The 6,315-nt window shown below is 34.6% G+C and overlaps 1 long non-coding RNA gene across 1 annotated transcript; it reads right to left on the bottom strand.

Moving 5' to 3' along the window:
- Positions 1 to 2,798: 2,798 nt before the first annotated feature.
- LOC136811059 (uncharacterized) lies at positions 2,799 to 6,114 on the bottom strand. Its single transcript, XR_010847196.1, has 3 exons — positions 5,995 to 6,114; positions 3,784 to 3,820; positions 2,799 to 3,154 (listed from the first exon to the last, which is right to left on the bottom strand). It is a non-coding gene; the product is annotated as an uncharacterized lncRNA (long non-coding RNA).
- Positions 6,115 to 6,315: the final 201 nt, after the last annotated feature.

Genomic DNA, 6,315 nt, shown 5'->3' on the forward strand with positions numbered 1-6,315 from the left:
TGAACGTGTTGGGCTCGAATCTATCGAAACGTATATTTATAGACAGCAATTGAGGTGGATTGGTCACGTGAGTAGGATGGACTGGGATCATCTTCCTCGGAAAATGCTTTCCTCATGGGTAGTATCGAAACGACCCAGGGATGTCCTAAGATGACGTATGGTCGTTCAATTCGAAAATGTATGTCTAAATGTGGTATAAATGTTGATAATTGGTTTGTTATGGCTGGAAATCGTTTGGAATGGAATGCAATGATTAGAAATTTGTCTATATAATTTTTTTTTTTTCTTCTAGTTAGATTACCCTTTTTTTTTTTTTCTACTTTAGTATGTTTCATTTTTCATCTTAGTTATATACTTTTTGTGGTCACTTTAGCTTTAGGAGGTGCTGTGATCCTCACCTTTTGGTGAGGCCTATCCCCTTGCATGGGAAGGCATCTGTCTGTCTGTCTGTCCTGTACCAAAATCAGTTTCATTGAAAATTGAACCATGCTTAATCATGGACATTCTTATAAATAATGTTTTTGTTTGAAAAAAACAAAGACATAAAACGAAAAAATCCAATGAAAATCTGCAAACAATTTTTTCTCAAAAATCGAACTCGGCCATGTTTTGAGCATTGCGAAACGCATCTCTCTGCAAAAAAATAGAAAAAACTGTGAATGAAATTCGAGAAAATGTCAAAAATCCAGTTTTCCGGCATATTTCCGGCATTTTTGGCCGGAAAGAAATGTTTTTCGACAATCGGGCTCTGTCACATTTTAGGTATTGTCATTTTGCATCAGTGTGCAAAATTTCATAAAAAAATATAAAGTACAGCTCGAGAAATTCAAGAAATACTGTCTTTCAGGCGAAAATAGGTTGTTCCGGCGATATTTTAAATAGTTCCGGTTTCAAAAATCAATTTAATTGAAAATTGAAACATGCTTGATGGTTTAGCATTGCTATTAATAATGTTATTAGAATGAAAAAAACAACAAATTATAAGGAAAAAGTCCAATGAAAATCAAGAAGAACGGCGATTTCCGGCATTCTATCTCGGCCGGAAAAAAAATTTTCTCAAAAATCTGACTCGGCCATGTTATGGGCATTGTTAATACGCATGTTTGAGCAACGAATCAGAAAAAACTAATGATAAAATCTCGAGAAAATGCCATAAAACAGTTTTTCCGGCATATTTCAGGCATTTTCGCCCAGAAATTTTTTTTTTTTTCGAAAATCGGGCTCCGTCACATTTTGGGCATTGCCATTTTGCATCATTGTGCCAAAAATCAGAAAAAACTTATGAGCCAATCCTGAGAAAAGCTGGTAACAGACGGGCGGACGGACGGACATCGGTTAATTTATAGGAACCTCCACCGGGGTACCCGGAGGTAGGTCCAAAAAGATGGTAGAGAAGCCACTAGTTCGGATGTTTTATTTTCGGAAAATTGACCAAGGAGGAGGCACTGAAATTAAGCGATCTATAGTAGAGGTGTGACCCTTTAAAGGTACGTTTTTCAGGCTTTCCAAGATGTATTGCAAGTGTGTAAAAAATGAGAAAGTAGTTTTTGTTGCAAAATTTTAGAAAATTTCACCATTTTTTGCCTTGAAATATATAAATAAATTTCAAGAAATTGCATCGTAAGAGTCGATTTTTCGCCAGAATTTTCTCTGCCTTGTAAGGGGTCCAATTGTTAGACTATAATATTTTTGTCCGCATAAACAGCAGTACTGGCTACACTGGGTATAAAAATTCTCTGCTAACACGCCATTTCTAATTTGAAAGGAATGCATTACAGAAAGAATGAATGAACACCCTTGTTGGATGAAAATGATGTTGGACACTGCGAAGAAACGAATTTAAAGGAAATCCAACACCTTTCCAAAATTCATCCAACATTTGTCCAAAATTTCAATTTCTATGTTGGATGGAATGTTGGAATCGTTTACCTCGGCCTTAAATAAATAAAAGTTGGGTTGGAATAAGAATGTCATGGGTGGAAAATATTTGAAAAATTAATTAGCGGCCCCCCCTGGCTATTAGGTACCCGAGAGTAATTAAAACCGTCAAGAATATTAAAGTTAAACCATAACATAAGCATTTTCTTTTTTTGAGATTGTCTAGTAAATATTTACAAATAAAAAATAAGCTAGACAATATTGCGATAATAGCGAGTCTCAGTGAGTACTATATAATAAAATCTGTGTATGGAAACAGGCTATAAAAATGTCCTATTTTAGGTTAGTGTATATGAAATCTTTAATGGCTAAAATGGATTCAAGGAACTTATTTTCTCAGCAACTAATATTCGCGGGAACTAATTTTTGTGATTTTGGGTGTCGATCGATGCAATTTCATCTAAAAAATCCCTAGAAAAATGAAAGAATTGGGCGTTGAGCGCCAAAATTGGTTCCGCGAAATATAAATATTTCAGACCCTCGTAGAGCAAAAATCAGTTCCTTTAAGGTAGACTGAGTTAGTACAAGTTAGTAAACATAATCTCTGACATAGATAAAATAAATGTATTAGTACAAGTGTCAGTATAAAAATCTCTGACATGGGTAAAATGTATTAGTACAAGTTAGTATGAATAAAATCTCTGAAATGAATAAAATAAATGTATTAGTTAGTATATAGGTTAGTATAAATATAATCTCTGACATGAATAACATAAATGTATTAGTACAAGTTAGTATGAATAAAATCTCTGAAATAGATAAAATAAATGTATTAGTACAAGTGTTAGTATAACAATCTCTGACATGAATAAAATAAATGTATTAGTTAGTATATAGGTTAGTATAAATATAATATAAAGTTTGAATGGTTAATTACGTCGTCTTTTCTTTATTTTCATCGTCTTGAAATTAAATAATTAATTGACATTACGATGTAAGTTAAAATTCCTAAACACTAATAATAATAAAAAAGTGACTAACTCTACATTAAGTTTCATAGTTTAAAGTTTTGTATAACTTTCTGCCAATTTTTTCTTCGCGTTGTTAATTTTCCGGTTAAATTTCAAACAGCCATTCATCAAAAAATACGAAGTATGATCCCCTGGAAAAAATTCAACCAATGATTGATGGAAACATAAAAAGATCCAAGAAGGACCAGATTATCCAATGATTATTGTTCATTGATTTATTCTAGCTCCAGCAATGAGGACAGTACCTGAAGAAAAGGAAATAAATGTATAGATTTTTTTTTGCAATATAAATAGCCTAATTAATAATTTAAATTCCATTACACCAACGAGCAAGGTGTTTGGGATACACTCATCTTTTTAAGCATTTACGGTAAATTTCGGCTGAAGCTCACTATGCTTAAGTAAAGCTCAATGTTGAGCCTCGAATTATGCTTAACCATATGCTTGGTAAAAAAATTATGAAGGACGGGAGGTAAAAAGTTTCGCGCATTGTTTTCGAATGTTTACCATATGATTTCGAATCACCAACTTTGTTTGTAATTCTCTTCTTCATTTTTCTTTTATTTTCTGAAGTTTTGGAAATTATGATTCTAAAAATTTCTTTGGCTGAGCCTCAAGGTATGCTTAGCATATGCTTAATTTTTCTGGAAATTTGAGCTTTAGTATGTTTATAAAAAAATGAATGTATCTGTAACTTTCGTCTTTACATCTTTAAGGATGATAATAAGAAATAAATTGAGTGATTGATACATTTTCTGAACAAATAAAAATTTAAGAATATATAATACCATACTTTTTTTACAACTAGGAAAAGCGTCTTTCACGTTGAACATCAATGAAAAGTATTAATTGAAGTCAATTTTTTTGTGATTACCTTTCAGCCTTTATGCGAGACCCTGAGTATAGTATGCCTAAAAATATAAAAAAATGAGAGATAATAATCAATTCCAAAACAACCATGTCATAATTTCTTCCCCCATTTCTACTGGGGAGGGATTTCAAAAGAATTTTCAATGAAAGTGGATCGAGAATGGGATTTCACAAAGGAAAAAAAACTTAAAAAGGGGACAGCCTAATATTTCTGAAGGGAGACTGATTCAGGAGGAAACTATGAATGTACTTTTCCTACTGAATTCCACATTGAGAAAAATATGAGTACTGCAATATAAGGATGTGGGCTTTCGGTGGATTCAGCCCTGGACCTGTTTTTTTGGGGAGTCTTACAGCATCACCCAAATTTCTATCCTGCAATTTTGTTGCCCAAAATTTCTTTTGGAGTAGACCTCAGTGTAAACTGAAGAAGATTTGGCGTGGACTCTGCTGACCCAGACAGTCTAGGGTAAATGTCTCCAGATGAACTGCATGGTTACCCAGGCAAGCTGTGCAACCATAACGCAACACCCTCTATTGAATAACTAAATATTCTACAGCAGTTACCTAGAGAAAAGATGATTTATTACGTTTTTACTGGCTGAGGGCAGATAATTTATGTGGAGTAATTTGTTATTCAATAGAGTGTCGCATTCACCTAAACAACTATTTGAGGAGAACGGGTTCCACACTGAAAAATTGAGCGAGTAATTGAGTTTAATGGCATGTCTTAAAAACTGAAAATTATCATATATACTGTTTAGAGAAACAATGCCTTATCGATGGCGCGAATCTGATGACACACATTTGTGGAGCTAGAACTAAAAGTCATACTTTGGAAGAACTAAAAGTCATACTTTGGAAGAACAAAAACATTGCGTGCGAAAAGGAAAGTAGCACAGAAAGAAAAAACGACATACAGACTGCCGCTATTAATATATAGACTAGCTGTACAGCCTAACACACACAGAACAAAATCTTAATATCTAGAATATTCCTGCTTTATTTTGTTTGAACTAATTACCGGAAGATATATGACCTTGGGGCCGTCCATATAGTATGTACGCAAATATTTTCCGAAAATTTGACCCCCCTCCCCCTTGTATGCAGAGAACAATAGAAATGATGTCATTTAAACAATAGATGTACGCTTTTGCTTAACCCCCCCTCTCCCCCCTTCACTGCGTACTTAGGTACTATGTGGATGGCCACCTTTATTGATTTGATGATTATAAAGTAGATGCTTTAAATTTTTTAACTGCAGCGGCCCACTGAAAATTGAAAGAAACAACATTATCATGAATATTTCTCTGGCGAACGTAAGGCAACAAAAGCTCCTGCTGGACAAAAAGAAAAAAGTTTAGTACAGTAACAGAGTTATATTTATAAAATATGACATGAGAAAAAAATAACTTTACCATTCACCAAAACACCAAAACTCCCCACCTAAAGAATTAAACTAACCCCCACCAGGGGTGGGGGTACTACTACTAGGGCAAGATGGGTTATGGGGATGCTCGTACGAGTCCCAGGTAGGGTCGAAAAAACATCGAAACAGAAAAATCAGTTCCTCGTAGGGTGCCTATTTTTGGAAAATTTGAGTAAAAAGTTTGAGAACATTTTGGAATTTCAGTCCCATTAATTCAGGGTCACTTTTTTTGCAAGTTTCGAGTTCCACGTAGGGTCCATTTTTCAAACCTCAGCGGAGCATCCCCACATCTTACTGTATAACTTGTTTTTGGATTGCTTCCAATATGAGTTATATTTATAAAATATGACATGAGAAAAAATTAACTTTACCATTCACCAAAACACCAAAACTCCCCACCTAAAGAATTAAACTAACCCCCACCAGGGGGGGGGTACTACTACTAGGGCAAGATGGGTTATGGGGATGCTTGTACGATGAGTCCCAGGTAGGGTCGAAAAAACACCGAAACAGAAAAATCAGTTCCTCGTAGGGTGCCTATTTTTTGAAAATTTGAGTAAAAAGTTTGAGAACATTTTGGAATTTCAGTCCCATTAATTCAGGGTCACTTTTTTTGCAAATTTCGAGTTCCACGTAGGGTCCATTTTTCAAACCTCAGCGGAGCATCCCCACATGCACATCTTACTGTATAACTTGTTTTTGGATTGCTTCCAATATTTTCCTTTTCCTTGTCCTGACAGGAGCCCCAAGTTGTCTGATGATGAAGCACACTGGAAAAATGCTTACCTTTCTTTCTAAATTGTTGAACTTTATAATACCTATATAGTATAAAATAAAAATATAAAGTAAAAAACCATATTTGTGATTTGTTCAGACCAGACTCAGTCGAAACGCCGAAACGCGTTTGTTTTGTTGACAAAGTTTTTTTAATCCGTCAACTATTTTACAGACTGAAACTTTGAATCCGGCTCAAGACTGCTGTTTACGATTTATTGAGGCGCAATGGAGCCACCTAAAGAGATGCGAGTCTGCGAGATAAAGATTTCGAAACGCGTTTGACATATTTTACAGACTGAAACTTTACATCCGGCTCAAGACTGTATGTCT

Source organism: Clytia hemisphaerica, unplaced genomic scaffold (assembly GCF_902728285.1).
Source record: "Clytia hemisphaerica strain Z4C2 unplaced genomic scaffold, Clytia hemisphaerica genome assembly, whole genome shotgun sequence".
NCBI lineage: Eukaryota > Metazoa > Cnidaria > Hydrozoa > Leptothecata > Clytiidae > Clytia > Clytia hemisphaerica.